Below are 17,281 nucleotides of genomic sequence, written 5' to 3' on the forward strand. Positions count from 1 at the left end.
GACACAGTGAAAAAAGCAAAGAGGCAACCTACAGAATGGGAAAAGATCTTCGCCAGCTATATATCTGATAAAGGATTAATATCTAGGATATACAAAGAACTCAAAAAGTTAACTAATAAGGAATCAAACAGGCCAATCAAAAAATGGGCTAAGGAGCTAAATAGTGAGTTCTCAAAGGAAGAAATACGAATGGCATATAAGCACCTAAAAAAATGTTCTACGTCACTAGTCATCAGGGAAATGCAGATTAAAACTACATTGAGATTCCATCTCACTCCTGTCAGATTGGCCACCATCATGAAAACAAATGATCATAAATGTTGGCGGGGATGTGGAAAAAAAGGAACCCTTCTGCACTGCTGGTGGGAATGCAATCTGGTCCAGCCATTGTGGAAAACAGTGTGGAGGTTCCTAAAGCAGCTAGAGATTGATCTACCATATGACCCAGCTATAGCGCTCCTAGGCATATATCCAAAGGACTCATCTCATTTCCTTAGAAGTACATGCTCAACCATGTTTATTGCTGCTCAATTTATAATAGCTGGGAAATGGAACCAGCCTAGATGTCCCTCAACAGATGAGTGGATAATGAAGATGTGGTACATTTATACAATGGAGTTCTACTCAGCGGTAAAGAAAAATGAAGTTATGAAATTTGCAGAAAAATGGATGGACCTGGAAAGTATTATACTAAGTCAGGTAACCCAGGCCCAGAAAGCCAAGCGCCACATGTTCTCCCTCATATGGGGATCCTAGCTACAGATGACTGGGCTTCTGTGTGAGAATGAAAATACTTAGTAGCAGAGGCCAGTAAGTTGAAAAGGAGACATAAAGGGTGGAGAAAGGAAGGGAAGAGGATACTTAATAGGTTGATATTGTATATATGTAATTACAATGATTGTAATGGGGAGGTAATATGATTGAGAATGGAATTTCAAACGGGAAAGTGTGGGGGTGGGGAGGGAGGGAATTACCATGGGATATATTTTATAATCATGGAAAATGTTAATAAAAATTAAAAAAAAATGATAATAATAATACCAGTATAAAATAGATAACAAGTGACACACAGAAGAAAGCATATTATAAACTCAATTTGCTAGGAAGACTGGCCATCCATCTGAGACAGACATAGGAATGACTATTTAAGCATGCATTATCACTGAAGGCACCAGTGATCCTGTGGATGAGCATTCTGATCCCCATTTCACAGAACAGGATGCTATCTTATCCTCCCACCAACACCCCACCTCTATATGGGAAATGGGTTCAGGACCACCTGGAACAGAACACCACACTCTTAAGTTCAGGAAGGTCCTACTTCTCCCCCTCAGGAGACATCCCAGTACTCCAGGAAGCGGGAAGTTGTGTCTAGAACCCCTTAGTCTTCCCACTTCACAGGGAGGGTCAGACCCACTGCTAGGCACCCTCACCCTCAGCTGAATCCAAACACCTGGAGATGAGAACCTGCTCTTCTTACTAGATCACACTGGTCTTCTATTAAAAAGTTCTTAAAGTGGGCTTGAGAGATGGCTTATTGTTTAAGGCACTTGCCAGTGAAGCCTAATAACCCAGGTTCGATTCTTCATGTCCCACGTTAACCAAATGCACATGGTGGTGCAAGTGTCTGGGGCTCGTTTGCAGTTGCTGGAAGTCCTGGCGTGCTCATTTTCTCTCTTTCTCTCTCTCTCTCCATCTCTCTGTCTCTAATAAATAAATAAAAATAAAATTCTTTTTAAAAAGTTCTTATAAACTCTGGTATCCCCATAATGACATCAGATTTATATGGCAACCTTGATGCTGGGTTGGTCTACAAACTGGAAAAGCTTTGTGCAGCCCTTCCTTCTGTGTACTTGCTGTCCCCTGAAAGCAAAACACCATAACCTTTGAAACTACCTGAAAAAAACATATGAGAAAAACTACACCCTATGTAACAGCTGGGATCTCAGCTGGATCTGCTTAGGGGAGCACCATAAAGCTCTGCCCCATATAGCCTACCCTGTTTAGAGTTACCAGATGATGATGGATGATGATGATGATAACAACGGCTGTACTGGATTGATCCCAGGGCTTCCTGCATGCCAGGCAAGTATTGTACCACTAAGACATCTTTTCACTGTTTTTAATTTATAGACAAGGTCAGAAGTTGTCCAGGATGGTCTTTGTGGTAGTTTCAGTGGCTGTCCCCCAATATATTCAGGAGTATATTAAAGCTTATAATTTTGATCTCCAGCCACCTGGCTGGAGGAGGGTGTTACTGTGGGCAGATCCTATGTTCCAGCCCTAAAGTGTGGGGGCAGATCAGGAATTTCCAGCCAAAGAGATGAAAAGTGTTGGAGCTTTGCTGGAGTTCTGCCTTGTGTTCCTGAAGTGTGCATGCTTATGTTGGTGGTGGTGGCACTTTTTTTGTTTGTTTCTCTCTGTGTATGGACCTGTGAAAGTGGGCCAACTTCTTCTGCCATAATAGAACTTTCTCTCTATCTGTAAACTTGAATACATCCTTTCCTAAATCCATAACTGTGTCTGTTTTATAAGTTCATCTCAGCAAACTGAAGCTGGCTACTACAGTCTTGAACTCATTCTGTAGCCCAGGCTGGTCTTGAAAGCATGGTTCTCCTACCTCAGCTTCCTGGGTAGCTGGAATTAAAGGTCTGCACCACTAGAACAGAATTTAGTGTTGCCATATGTAATTTAACTCAATGAAATTTGAATGACATGTAGCAATATTTTACTATTTGTAGTATGTAATATTTTCCTTATCAGAATTGAAAATTGGTTGAATATCCTACATTTTGATTTGCTAACTATAAACTCTTGGGAAACTAACAAATGAGAAGAATTGTCCAATGGCTATTTATAGAAAATAAGCAGATCAGATAGGCAATAAAGGTAAATGCTGGCTACAGTGGTTAAATTTATGTGGCAACTTGACTGAGTCAGAAGATACTAAGAACAGGTGATAAGGCATTATTTTTGAGTGTTTTGTATTTCTGGAAGTGATTCACATTGAGTCAGTAGACTGAGGAAAGAAGATTCAACTCCAACAGTGTGCACAGGTAGCAACATCCCATTAGTGGCCCAGAGAGAACAAAATAGCCATAATGCATATTAGTACTCTTTACTGCAGCTGGGATATTTGCCTTCTCCTGTCCTTATATATGAGAACTCCAGGTTATTGTCCTTCAAATTCTGGGGACTTATACCAGTAGCCCCATGGGTTCTCTAGAAGTATAAATTTCCCCACTCCAGGGAGAAAAATAGCTGGTCTCTGTCAGATGGTCAAACAGGAACCCAGTGTGAATTTAATGCATAATAATACTGCTAAGTGGGATATAACTACCCTTTCTTTATAGATGTGACTACTACAAAAAGCATGTTCCTAAGCACTGAAATGGACAGCAAGCAGGTTACTTAAAAGGACCCCTGCCAAAGTCTAGGAGAACCACCAAAGTCTCCCTTGGGGAGAAGCTTCCAGCCTTGTCAATTTGAGTTGTTGTTTATTATGGGTTGTTGTTGTTGTTGTTGTTGTTGTTGTTGTTATTATTATTATTATGGTTAAATGGGTTATTACACATGCATATATATGCCTATTCTGTTAACAGAGAAGGCCTAGATGCAATGCTGTCCCTCCAGCAATGAGCAAGCCTAGCTAAGCATTGTGGACTTACCTACATTGGAAGCTCAGATTTCTTTTTTGGCACACGTGTGTGTGCCATGTATGTGGGTTCACATGTGTGTCAGGTACATATCAGTACATGTACACATGTGTGTGGGGTCCAGGGTATAACCTCAAGTGTTGTGATTTTCAGGCACCATCCACCATTTTTTGAGACAGGTATCTCATTGGCCTGGAGCTTGCCAAATGGGCTAGACTGGCTGGTCACTGAACCTCATTTATGCCTGTTTCTGGTTTCCCAGCACTGGGAATACAAGCACACCAACAACTCTGACTTTTTAACAATATTTGTTTAAGAGAGAGAAAGAGAGAGATTAGGGCCTCTTGCCACTGAAAACAAACTCCAAATGTATATGCCACTTTGTGCATCTGACTTTGTGGTTACTAGGGAATCAAACCTACATAAAAGGTTTTTAAAAGTTAAAAGCAAACAAGGGCTTTTAACAGCAGAGCCATCTCCCTAGCCCCATCTCTGACTTTTTTCAAGTAAATATAATTTATTCTGATTTCAGCAATAGTTTATACTATAAAGTCACATTTCCTCCAAGGAAACCACTCACACCCGAGACACCAGAGCACACTTTAATTTTTCATTATTATTGGTGGGTGATGGGTTCAGCAAGCTGGATGTCAAATCATTCACTTTAATTGTTATGCTCTGAAGGCTTAAGGAAAACAGTATTTATGTTCCAAGTAAAACAACTTAAGCTCATTAATTTACATTAAAAAGCCAAGTGCAAGCTACATATCACCACACTTCCTGGCTCTCATTACCAGTCATAAACGCAGACCAGCAGGAAGTCCAAAGCTCCACAACATCTAGAAAAGTCACATCAAACAGCCAGAGATCTATGGCCATGAGAGAGGAAGGTAGAAGTCAAGGTTGGCCAAGGGTTGTGCTGAGATGTATGAGAATGACACAGGAACCCTGAGCTACTTGAGATGACACATGTGCACAGGACAACGGGGCCCACTGCAAGGATTCCAATGGCCCCTAGACACAGCACAATCACTGGAGGACACTATGTACTATGTCCACACAGTGCATGGTGCTTGGAAACCATGCTCAGGGCAACAGCAGGACCACGCCTATTCCTTCATCACACAGCTGTGGTCACTTTCCCCTAACACCATAGGGCTCCTGCTCTGTCAGCTGGCACCAGGCTCCTCTAGTACCCCATCACTTATTTTCTAACTTCCACTTCTCTGAGCTTCACTTTGCACATCTGCAAACTGCTGGACAAAGTCTATTTTTTTTTCCAGGTTCAGATGTGAGTGGGACGAGGTGAGGGAATATCTTTGTACCTTGCTCTACACAGTGGCTATTCTCAATACTCTACCGAGTAATCAATGTTTCTCTAACCTTGCTGCATATGGCATCAGGCTCTGTGGGGATATAGAAATTCTATAAATAATACAGAGGGGAAATGTTGACAATGCATCTGTCCAATTTTTATGGAAAATGGCAGATATTCCCTTCCAATTTGGGAAAATATATTCCTTTTTAAGAACAATCTTGCCAGTATTCATTGTGCATATGCTGACTAAAGTTGGCTTCAATATAAAATGGCTTCACTGGGCTGAAGAAATGGCTTAGCAGTTAAGTGCTAGCCTGTGAATCCTAAGGATCCCCAGTTTGAGGCTCAATTCCCTAGGTCCCACATAAGCTACACAAGGGGGCACATGCACTAGAGTTCGTTTGCAGTGGCTGGAGACCCTGACATACCCATTTTCTATCTATCTGGCCCTTTCTATCTCTGTCCATCACTCTCAAATAAATAAATAAAAATAAAACAACAAAAAAATTTTAAAATGGCTTCATTGTGGACTTACCTACGTTGGAAGGTATACATGCTGCCTGTATGATGCAGGGTGCCTTCTCTGAAATAAAAAAAAAGACACTTAGAACTATATTTTATAAAACAGGCCCCAACCCTTTTTATCTGAGTCTGGTGGATGAACAGTGCTGGTACCAACAAGAAGCAGCTTTGTCTGTCACCGTGTGTCCATAAAATTGATGAAGAATATTTTATATATGTTCAGTATTAGGAAAAGCATTTGAGAGCCAGGCATAGTGGCACACAGCATCTCTGACTTTTAAACATGCGTTCTGTGATTGAACTCAAGCCCACAAGCTTGGAAGGCAAGCACTTTACTGAGCTTTCTTCCCAGCCCCCAGATCTTTTTTTTTTTTTTTTAATTGAACTTCATTCTCCAACAAAAGATTTCTGGGCCCCTTGAAGAAATGTCTGATTCTAGGAATTAGGTAGAAAATTTACAACGCAAGGCTACAACAATTTTTTTTTTTGAGAAAGGATCTTGCTATGTAGATGAGGCTAACCTCAAACTCACTATGTAACCAAAGCTAGCCTGAGAATTAAGTTTCTCTTGCCTCAGTTTTACAAGTTCTGGGATTATAGCATTTTATAGTGCTATGGCATGCTAAACAAATCCCACAGAAAGATAGACATGAATACAGAAGCCAATACCAATGGTGAAAGCAGAAATTATTTGAGGGCTGGAGAGATGGCTTAGCGGTTAAGCGCTTGCCTGTGAAGCCTAAGGACCCCGGTTCGAGGCTCGGTTCCCCAGGTCCCACGTTAGCCAGATGCACAAGGGGGCGCATGCATCTGGAGTTTGTTTGCAGTGGCTGGAAGCCCTGGCGCGCCCATTCTCTCTCTCTCCCTCTATCTGTCTTTCTCTCTATGTCTGTTGCTCTCAAATAAATAAATAAAAAACGAACAAAAAAAACTGCAAAAAAAATTATTTGAATAACATAATATGTAAAGTAGGTGGGTTACCCTCAGGCTCTTGAGTCCCTACCTACGAATTTCCAATTTCTGGATCTCACCTTCTTTAGCCTTCATGATTAGTCCTTTACAGTCTGCCCCAAAGGGTCCTCACCACATCAGTAGGCATGTGTTGAACTATAGCAATCCTGGGCAGTCTTCTAGCTGTTTGCCAATGATGCAGGCTCCATTGGGGTTTTCCTATAGAGCGGTGTACCCACAGCCAGGGTGGAAAGGAAGCTGAAGCATAGCAGCAGCACCAAAACTGAGCTTTCTCTGGAAGGTGTGATGCTGCCCCATGTTGGTATGGAGAGAGTGGCCTCTGTTGCAGACCACGTGTTTGCTTTCTAAGCTCTCTGACACATCAGGCATGCCAGACCAAGGGATGTGTTACTTTGGGACCACTTTTATGGCACTATTTTTATGACATTAGTTGCTTTCGTAGGTGGCTAACTTTATCCAGTGAAACCAGGGTTGGAACCACTTTGATATTTGCTATATACACATTTAAAGGTACACACTTCTTGTTAGCTCTAGCACATCTGCCTGGGGCTCAGAAAACATGGCAGAGGAAGCAGTGACCTGAGTACTGCTCTCATTATTATCCTGACAACCAGCTCCAGAGAGATGGTGACAGACACTGTGGTCACTCAAAACTCATCAAAGCAGAAATGCAGAGGCTACAAGAGAACTCAACACTAAAATCATATTTGTTACATCCCTACCAATATTCAGGGAACAATGTGGAAGAAGGGGCAGAAAGACTCTAAGAGCCACAGTGTGAGTAGGAATAGCTCCCTCTCAGAGACTGACTGAGGCCTTCATCACCCCACAGTGACTACCAATACCCCCACTGAGAAGGCCATCAGGGGAACAGAAGTGGAAAAGGGGATACAACCTTCTAACAAATAAAGTAAAATTTTAATAAAGGTATACATTTCTTATTTCAAATCTTGACTAATGATGCCCTAGTGCCCTATGGGAAGATACTGGAACACATTTTTTTAAGGTGATTAATTTTTTTTTGATTTTTACACTTTCATACATACATAGATATAGATAATGTACTTTAATCTTATCCTCCCTCCCAAATACCCTTCTCCTCTCACTACAACTCTTTTCTTCCAATTAATCCCTACTTTCATGTATTTTTTATTTTTTGCTTTGGATTTTTTTTTAAACCCAGTGAATTAAATTAGGGTTGTTTTCATGAGCATGGACAGAGACTATTCACTTGAATATGGGTAAATTACAAGTGGCTACAACACTGAAGAATAAGACTCCCTCTCTCCAAGCAACTACTAGTTGCTCTGGGAGATGTGGGTTCTTATGAGCTATCCATGATGAAATATGAGGGGCTCAATCTCACGGAGGAATCCACATCTACTGTGAATTCATCAGTGATTCTCTTTTTAATTTTCTTGAACCCTGTATCATATCAGTTGCTGTTGCCTTCCTTTCTTTCATGAAATTACCAATGTTTCTTCCAGAAAATACTGGACTGATGCAAGTCAAGTGATTCTTAGGCCACAGAATCATTTTACAGAATGTTATGTCTGTGTTGCAAAATTTGAATAGTTTTGTCTTTAGGACTGGGGAAATGGTCAATGGTTAAAGGTGCTTGCTTGTAAAGCTTGTCAGGCAGGTTTCAATTCCTCAGCACCTTCATAAAGCTAGAAGCAAACTGTCACATGCATATGTGATCCCAGCACACTTAGGGCAATGGGAGGCAGGGCAAGGAAAATCTAAAGTTCATGGACCATGTAATCTGTTTGCAGTCTGGCAGTTCATTTGCAGCAGCAAGAGACTGTTTCAAAGAAGTGGAGCACATGCACTTCAAAGTTATCCACTGACCTCTACATGCTGCCACACCATGGTTGCATTTCCTCCCTCCCACCCTCTCTCTCATACATACATATATAAAATAATTTTTGTATATAATTGTATACAAAATTATTCAGTATACAGCATGTTTTACTTTAATTGAATGATACTGCTGAATATTTTCTTCTTATAAAAGAGAACATGATTCAGGTGTGGTGGCACATGCCTTTAATCCTAGCACTAGGGTGGCAGAGGTAGGAGGATCACAGTGAGTTCGAGGCCACCCTGAGACTACAGAGTGAATTCCAGGTCAGCCTGGTCTAGAGCGAGACCCTACTTTGAAAAAACAAAACAACAAAAAAAGTCCTTTCATATGTCAGCGTTAATAAATGTAATTGGTCAGTATTGTCAAAATATAAATTACTATTGCATTATCATCCAGAAATAAACATTCATGAGTCTATATTGATACAGCTAAGTGGATAAATAAATGAATATCAATGGAGTCAAATATCTTCTACAAAAGAATTGCAAATGATTTTTGTAACTACTCTGTCAGTCACCAAGATAGATCATAATGCCCCAGTCTTTACGTATGGGTAGCCAATGGTGATGATTTCAAAGAGTAAAACTTGGAAAGACAATAATGGAAGAATTTGTCAGACAGTACCCAACACAGGAGACTAAGGGAGGCTTAACATCAATGGCAATAAGTGACTCTCTATTTATGTGCCTACTTGTTCAGTGATGAGATGGGAATGACATTTTTCTTCTGTGGTTTTCTTCCCCAAATCTCATCAACATTTGAATAACCAAAAGAAAAACATTAATCAAGCAAAAATTGTAGGACATTAAATACTTCTCAACAACTTAAAGGCCAACAAAAACAAGTAAAGTTTGAGAAACTTTTACAACCAAGAGAAGGAGCCTATAGAATGATACTATGCCAAAATGCAATGTGGTAACTTGTATGAAATAGAGAAAGGATATTAAGATAAATCCATATAAAGTATATATTTAGGAGTAATAATGTGTTAATATTTGTCCATTGGGATAAATGTATTGTCCTAATGTAGGATCTTAATAATAGTGGATATCTGACATGAAGTATATGGAAATCCTGTTGTTTTGTTTGCAATAATTCTATAAATCTATAAGTATCCTAAAATAAAATCTTAATTTAAAAAGCTCTGTTAAGTCAATAAAAGGCTACTGGAGATCTGGGGGGAAATCACACAGAGGAATGAGACTGTTGAGATGGAAAAGCAGGCTTAATATGAATTTCCTGGAAGATAATTCCTAAGTGAACAGTGTTAGCAGGTGAGAGATTACAGGGAAGACTAGTACAGTGTCTGGTCACTTGGCATTTTTTTCCTGCTTCAATCTACATCATCTAAAACTTATGGCCCTAGTATATGAAAAAAACACAGTAAAGCATGGGGAGTGTTTTACACAAACTCTATGTTATTCAGACCTAAGTGGCAAGTAGGTAGTAACCATTGGCATTAAGGTAAGTCTACTGTAGATAAAGAGGGACAGAGTGTTGCTGGACTTATCCATGTTCAGGCCACCAGCAGCAACAGGGTCTTTAGGGTGGCACAGGATCCAAGAGAAAAAGTATACTATCCAGAAGACGTGACATTACCCAGGAGAGTGGCACACTCCTATCAGTTATCTGAACTCATTCCTGGGACATGTGAGACCTCCTGCCACTGATTCACCCTGTTGTTTTTTTTATCTCATAAAGGAATTTTTAAAATCAAAACTTGAGATATTACCATGGCTGGGTGTCCTTTAACTAGACAGAAATTGTGGGTAGCAAGGAAGAGCTCTTCAAGTGCTGGTTTGTGGCTGGTTTCATTTCCCTCAGCATTTGATGACAGCAAACAGAAGCTGTAGGCAGACTATAGCAGAAGCATGTGGCACCCTATAGTGGTGCAGACCTCAGGTGAGACCCCTTAGCCCTACAAGTATTACAGCTCTAATTTGGCCCTAGGGAGTGGAGATTCCTCAGCTGCTGGTTTTAGCAGCCACTGCAGCTTCTAGCCAGGCCTACACATCCAGGATCCTCAGCCTCTAACACCATTGTTACAGCTCTCAGCTCCAGGGTTCTTGTACTGAAGACTTCATAGCTTTCCGGAACTTTTCCAGTGAACAGTGGCTATAATTTCTCTTCTTTACTGAAGACTTCATAGCTTTCCGGAACTTTTCCAGTGAACGGGGGCTATAATTTCTCTTCTTTAGCTTCTCATAGCCTTTCATCCTTCTATAGTATGTCAGCTCTCTTTCTCTCTGTCTTTCCTGTGCTCTCTCCTTCCCTTGCACACCCCCCTTGTTAATTCTGCCCTGGTCACTCAAACAGCGCAGCATATTCCTCAGCTGTCAGACAGCCTTGCCCGTTTCACAACTCAGCCTGACATCTACTCAGCTGCTGCTGCCCCTACCTCTGCTCTGTAGCTTCTCCTGCTTCTTTCTATGTGTTACTAGGTCAGCATGTACTACTGAAATGGGCAGCAAATGGCTACTCAACAGATGCCTTTTCTGGGTCTAATACTGCAACACCCAGGTAGACAACATAGAATGGTGTCTCCACACCAGGCCCGAGGAGCCTTCTTGTCTATCCTAAGAACTGTTTGAACTGATCACAGCCACATGAAGGCTTGCCTTCAGGAACAACCAGCTGTGATCAGTCTGTAGTTTTCTCAAGGTGTCCCTTGAGTGTTCAACATGGCTGCTGATGGCATAAATATAGGCTGTTTGACAGTCTTTTTTCTTCAAAGCCACCAGGACAGCAAGGGAGAGTCAAACCACTATAATTATGGAGTCAAATGTTCCATCCTCCAAAATCTTTGCTTGTTTACAGGGAAATAATCATCAGGAGTATAAAATTAAATATAAATTTAAAAAACTATCATTAAAACTATTAGTGATATTAAAAGATCTTATTAATGCTTTAGTGCTTCACAACCTCCAGTATCCCAGCAAGAGATGGGTCTCTCACCAATCACAGGCAGAGACTTGCAAAAAAAACCTTGTTCTCCAGGAGCTCCTGCGCCAGGTCAATTTTTTTGCTCAAGGAAGAGAGGCTTAGGTAGGTAGAGTATTATGCTCTGGATTATGAAGTAAATGGCCCAATTTGTCCAGAATCACTTCATTCTGGCACTATAGATTTAAAGAAGTCTGGCTCTTTTAAAGGAGACGAGGCTGAAATTTCTTTACTCTAGTTGCTACAGAAAGTGTCTTCAAACTGCTTTAGATTATAGGAAGTTTTCATTCATCCTGAATATGCCATGCCTTGTAATTGAATCATGCCTGAAATCCATGTTATCTGATCAGTTTATATATGTGAGACTTCATTTGAACACGGGGGCTATAAAAAGGCACCAACCACCATTCTTTTTCATTTCAAGTTAATGAAAATGTATGTCTACCACAGATTAACTATGTTCTAAAACCATTAAGAGGGGCACTAATAAAGCCATTGCTGGGCATAGAAGATTGATCAGTTAAAGGCACTTGTGTGCAAAGCTTGCAAGGCCAGGTTCAATTCCCCAGTACCCACATGAAGCCAGATACACAGTGACACATGCATCTGGAGTTCTTCTGCAGAACCCCAGCATGCCCATATTCAATATCTCTCATCAAATAAATAAAAAATAAATAAATGTATTTTTTAAATTAAAGCTATTCTAAAATAGAAAAGAAGATGTTAAAAGATATATACCACCCATACCCATTACTCCATTTGTGTCTACAAAGTTCTGAAGCCTAAAGCAGGTTTACCCCTCATATGAACATTTCATTAAATGTCATGCACATCATGGATTATTCTCTTATTAATATCTTTATCTCATGGTTGATGAAGCTTCCCACCATCTCCAGAAACCCAGAATGCCATGAGCCTACTGTTGCCCAGGGAGTTCTACAAGCACACCTTGTCCAAACAAAAGCCTTTTTATTAATAGTCACATAGTACAGTCTGGGGGAAACAAAAACTGTATTCTCATAAAATTAGATCCTCTTTTAGTTATTGAAGTGTGGTATCATAATAATTAAAATAAATCATTTTATGTCTGGAGAGATGGTTTAATGGTTAAGGCACTTGCCTGTAAAGCCTAAGGACACAAGTTCAATTCCCCAGTAAGCCAGAAGCACAAGGTAGCTCATGTATCTGGAGTTTGTTTGCAGTGGCTAGAGGCTCTGACATGCCCACTCTCTCTCTCTCTCTCTCTATCTGCCTCTCTCTAATAAATAAATAAAACATTTTAAAATAAATCATTTTATAAGGAATTAAATATCAGAAGTATCATTATATGATTATTAAATATTAATTTTAGTTTAGTATAGCTGTAGATCAATTTGCTGGAAAAAGTATTTCTCAATAATGCAACAATATGCCACTTCCTTATGATTCCGTACTTTTAGTTATTTTTCTATTTCAGCCTTTCATGTGGGTTTATATGATAATGTTATTTATCATTTTCTCTCTCTTTCTCATGACCATGTGAGAGTTTCCAAAGATAAACTATGGCAGCAGATTAAGTATATGAACAGATGTATTAACCAACATCTGTAACATCAGGCATCACAAATAGAATAGATATTAAAGGAGATTTTTCAATTACTTAAATCATCCCATCTTAGGCTATTTTTAGGAAAAAATATTCATATAAATGTACAAAATTGGTTTACATGACATAGTGGATATTTTATTATAAGTTTCAGACAAGTTAGAATGAATATATCTAATTTATGGTTTTTCTTTATAACTGATGCTTTTTGTTTCATATCCAAAATTATTTCAAAATTCAATGCCATGAACTTGGGATGGATTTTCCTTTTTCTGAAAAAAAGAGAAAAAGATCAGTCTGATACTTTCAAGTATTATGTCTATATCTATCATCTATTTTATTTATTTTTTGTATTAGTATAATGAAAGTTAAAACTCCATTCTTTGCTGTATGGTATCCAATTTTACTCATATTTGTTAAAAAGATTGTCTTTAAACCATTGAATAGTCTGAGTACCCTTACCAAATACCTATCTGTGGCAGGAAGTAAAGCAAGTGTCTCAGCTGCCAAGAAGACCTGGAGAAGGAAGAACCAAAAGTTGAAAGATCTACAGATTCACTTCCAGTGTCCTGAAAGAAGGCCAGTGTATTCTTTTGTGTGTCATTTTTATCCATACAAAAAATGAAGGAAATACTGCAGTGAATTGAATGAAGTTTCTTTTGCATCGTAGCCTTGCCTTTTCTACTCAAGTTGGCTATGGGTCAACAGGGCCCAACCAGGGCATTTTTTTTCATGTTGTGTCTGTCACTTATGGCTCCACAATCACGTGCAAGACCCATACATCTGGGAAACCAGACAGCTTTCTCACATGGGTGACCACTGGGCTGTCATCTGCTGAGAACTCAACTACCACTGTTTATCAGAGCACTTTGTTTCTACCCCCACATAGCCTTCTGTGTGAATGCAGCATAAAAGAAAAGCAGGGAAAATTATATTGCCATGGGAAGAGGTACACAGGCTCTTCCTGGGATCCGATCTGCTTTTTCTAATAGAAGCACTGGACTTCAAACACTGCCGATACAGGAAAAAAAGCATACTTCTGAATTCAAACTTCAAGCAGCACTGGTGGAGGTCAAATAGCCTACCAAGGTAATATTTATGTTTCCAAAAGGCATCTTTTCAAGGACAATAAATTTTGCTCATTTGGGCCAGATGATGCATTCTTTACAAAAAGAAAGAAAGAAAGAAAGAAAGAAAGAAAGAAAGAAAGAAAGAAAGAGAAAAGAAAAGAAAGAAAAAAAAAACATAGCCAAGGATGTCATGGACATCCATTAAGCTGTGCTAACTTAAGGCCAAAATGGCATTATGGCCTATAACTTGTAGTCTTTAGCACTCCTCTTTCATTCCTTTGTCTGGACAGTACCCCTCATAAATCCAGTTGACAACTTTGTTTACTAAGGACAATTCTTTAACTATTAACCTTGTTATAAATGTTGGAGAAAAAGGAGGGGAGATTTCTTAGCAACTTTTAGGGATATAACTTGAGTCATCAAGTCCGTATGTAGCCATTACAAAGAAAAGTAATTTCAGCCCTCCCCAGAGGCTCCCATACTCAAAGGGGTATCCCTTTTCCTAGCCACTAGGCAAGTCTTCAAGAAAAGCTCACATCTGTCTAACAGGTATGCTTTCTTTGTAGTGTGAATGCAAAACATATATATTTCTCCTCAAATGGATTAAGAGTATTTATTCAGGAACGAAATATGAGTGGTCATGGCCTGGGAACAGAGTTAGATTACTCCAAATTCCATGTTCCAATGTGTTAACTATTTCATGAAGTTTTTATAGTACAGAACCAAAAATGGCCACAAACCAAGGCACTTTCCAAATATATTGGTGGTAACATTAGGTAGGTAGGTAGGTTAAAGCAATTCAGAGAAGTCTCTGTTATAGGTCTCATGCTATCTGATGACATTCTTATCTTTCAGGTTGGTAGAAGTTAGGTGGTCTGTTTATACATTTTAAAAAGATTTATTTAGGCCACCAGCTGTTAGGTCACACACAGCTAGATGTTAATTGGTCATTAAATGCATTAAGTTAGACCAAGGTAATCTGGCTATAGACCTACAATATTCTAATCTCGGAGCTAGAGAGATGGCATTGAAATTCTAATCAGCTGATTAGGTTTGCAAGATATCTGAAGTAGATGTAGCTGTTTTCCTGGGAACATTATTTCCACAACAACTTTAAAAAAATATTTTATTTTTATTTATTTGAGAGAGAAAGAGATACAGAAATAGGCAGGGAGAGAAAGAGAGAGAGAAAGAGAATGGGTGCTCCAGGGCCTCTCACCACTGCAACTGAACTCCAGATGCATGTGCCCCCTTGTGCATCTGGCTTTATGTGGGTCCTGGGGAGTCAAACATGGGTCCTCTGGATTTGCAGGCAAGCACCTTAACTGTTAAGCCATCTCTCCAGCCCCTCCACAACAACTTTTAATAAACTTACCAACTCTGCCTCTCAAGAGCTCAGCCTAAAGTTGTCCAGAACCCTGGAAATTCACCTGGATTGAAGGTTCTAAAAGCAACTCTCCAAGCTGCCTGGAGAGGAACTGAGAATAAAATTTCCATCCCCACTCACTACTGCTGACATGTAGAGTTGCCAGATATAACTTAATGGAGTTGTGATTCTATATAAAAAACAGTTTACTTTTGTGGAATGAGATGTTATTTTGCTTATCAGAAATTCTGATACAACATTTTCATTTGCTACATCTGGCAACTTTAGGGAATTTCTAAGTTTAACAACTAAGAGTAGTCTTCAATGGACAAGTCTGTGGAAAACAAGCAGATCATATTGACAATGAAATGTTACCTGAAGTTCCTAAAAACAAAAAAGCTGTACTTACCTTAAAAAGACTATGCAACTGATTAGAATTTCAATGTGGGGAGATTGGAATGTTGTAAATTCAGAACCCAATTTTTCTGGGCTATCTTTAGCCTCCATAATAGCCATTTATTGTCCATCTCTGGGTCTGACATAACATCTCTGTAACTATCCAGTGGTCAAGAGAAGCCTTTTTGGAATGTACTAACAGACCATCAGCTTCTGTCTAGAATACATACACAGATTAAAAACATCACATTGAACCTAAAAATACACACAAATATTATTTGTAAAATTAACCTCAATAAAATAAATAAACAAATAAATGTTGTTAGAAATAGATTCTGAGGGCTGCAGAAATGGAATAGCAGTTAAGGTACTTGCCTGTGAAGCCTAAGGACCCAGGTTTTATCCCCCAGTACCTACATAAGCTTGATGCACAAGGTGGTGCATGTATCTAGAGTTCATTTGCAGTGGCTAGAGGCCCTTTCTTCCTCTTTCTCTCTCAATAAATAAATGAAATATTTTTAAAAAAAGAAATAGATTCTGAAGATTGTGCTAGTGCTCCCTACAATATATAATGTGGGAAAGTCCAAAAGAAGTAAAAAGGCAGATGAATATATCTGAAAGTTTTCATATGAAAAGAAGCATATGTGAGCAGTCCCATTATTGAGATACAAATGTACATTTATTCTCCTCATATTTTCCTTCTTTTTTCATGAAGCAATTATGCACAAATATTTAAAATATGCCACAAAACAGTGCCACATTTCATTTACAGATATCGACTTGTAATAAAACTACAAAGAAATGTCTGAAGATTGAACACTCCAAGTTCTACCATGCGGTTGCTTCTGGGGAAGGAGGCCAATGCACTCAGAGTGATTTTCAATTGCTATGCACTTTATAAGCATCAGTATATGAGAGTTTGTTACATTCTATAATTTTTGTATGTAAAAATATTTCAAGGGCTGGGAAGATTGCTCAGAGGTTAAAGGCACTTGCTGGTAAAGCCAGTCAGCCTGGGTTTGATTCCCCATATAAAGCCAGATAAAGTGGAACATGCATGGCATGTGTGCACCCACCCATACACCCCCCCACATACACGAGTACATACATAATTTTAAAAAATGTATAAAACAACCAATTTATACAAGTTTTTTTTTATAAATTTTTATTTATTTATTTGAGAGTGACAGAGAGAGAGAGAGAGAGAATGGGTGCGCCAGGGCCTCCAGCCACTGCAAATGAACTCCAGATGCGTGCGCCCCCTTGTGCATCTGGCTAACGTGGGACCTGGGGAACCGAGCCTTGAACTGGGGTCCTTAGGCTTCACAGGCAAGTGCTTAACCACCAAGCCATCTCTCCAGCCCCAATTTCTACAAGTTTTAACTGAATTTTTTGTTGTATTTTTGAGGTAGTGTCTCAGTCTAGCCCAGGCTTCCTGGGATTCACTATGTAGTCTCAGGGTAACCTCAAATTCACAGCAATCCTTCCACCTCCACCTCCTGAGTGCTGGGATTAAAGGCGGGTGCTACCATGCCTGGCATGAACTGTGAATTTTAAATGGATCCATATTAATCTAGAACTCCTGGGAA

General features: G+C 39.5%; 1 protein-coding gene across 4 annotated transcripts in view; it reads right to left on the reverse strand.

Annotated features, from left to right (window-relative positions):
- LOC123456669 (adaptin ear-binding coat-associated protein 1-like) overlaps window positions 1-17,281 on the reverse strand; it is a 74,859-nt gene that overhangs the window by 19,579 nt on the left and 37,999 nt on the right. For all 4 annotated transcript variants that reach the window (XM_045140578.1, XM_045140577.1, XM_045140576.1 and 1 more), the window contains one exon: window positions 5,510-5,557. The gene's annotated coding sequence lies outside the window, so the exon portion shown is untranslated. The remainder of the gene's footprint in view (window positions 1-5,509; window positions 5,558-17,281) is intronic.

Source organism: Jaculus jaculus, chromosome X, assembly GCF_020740685.1.
Source record: "Jaculus jaculus isolate mJacJac1 chromosome X, mJacJac1.mat.Y.cur, whole genome shotgun sequence".
NCBI lineage: Eukaryota > Metazoa > Chordata > Mammalia > Rodentia > Dipodidae > Jaculus > Jaculus jaculus.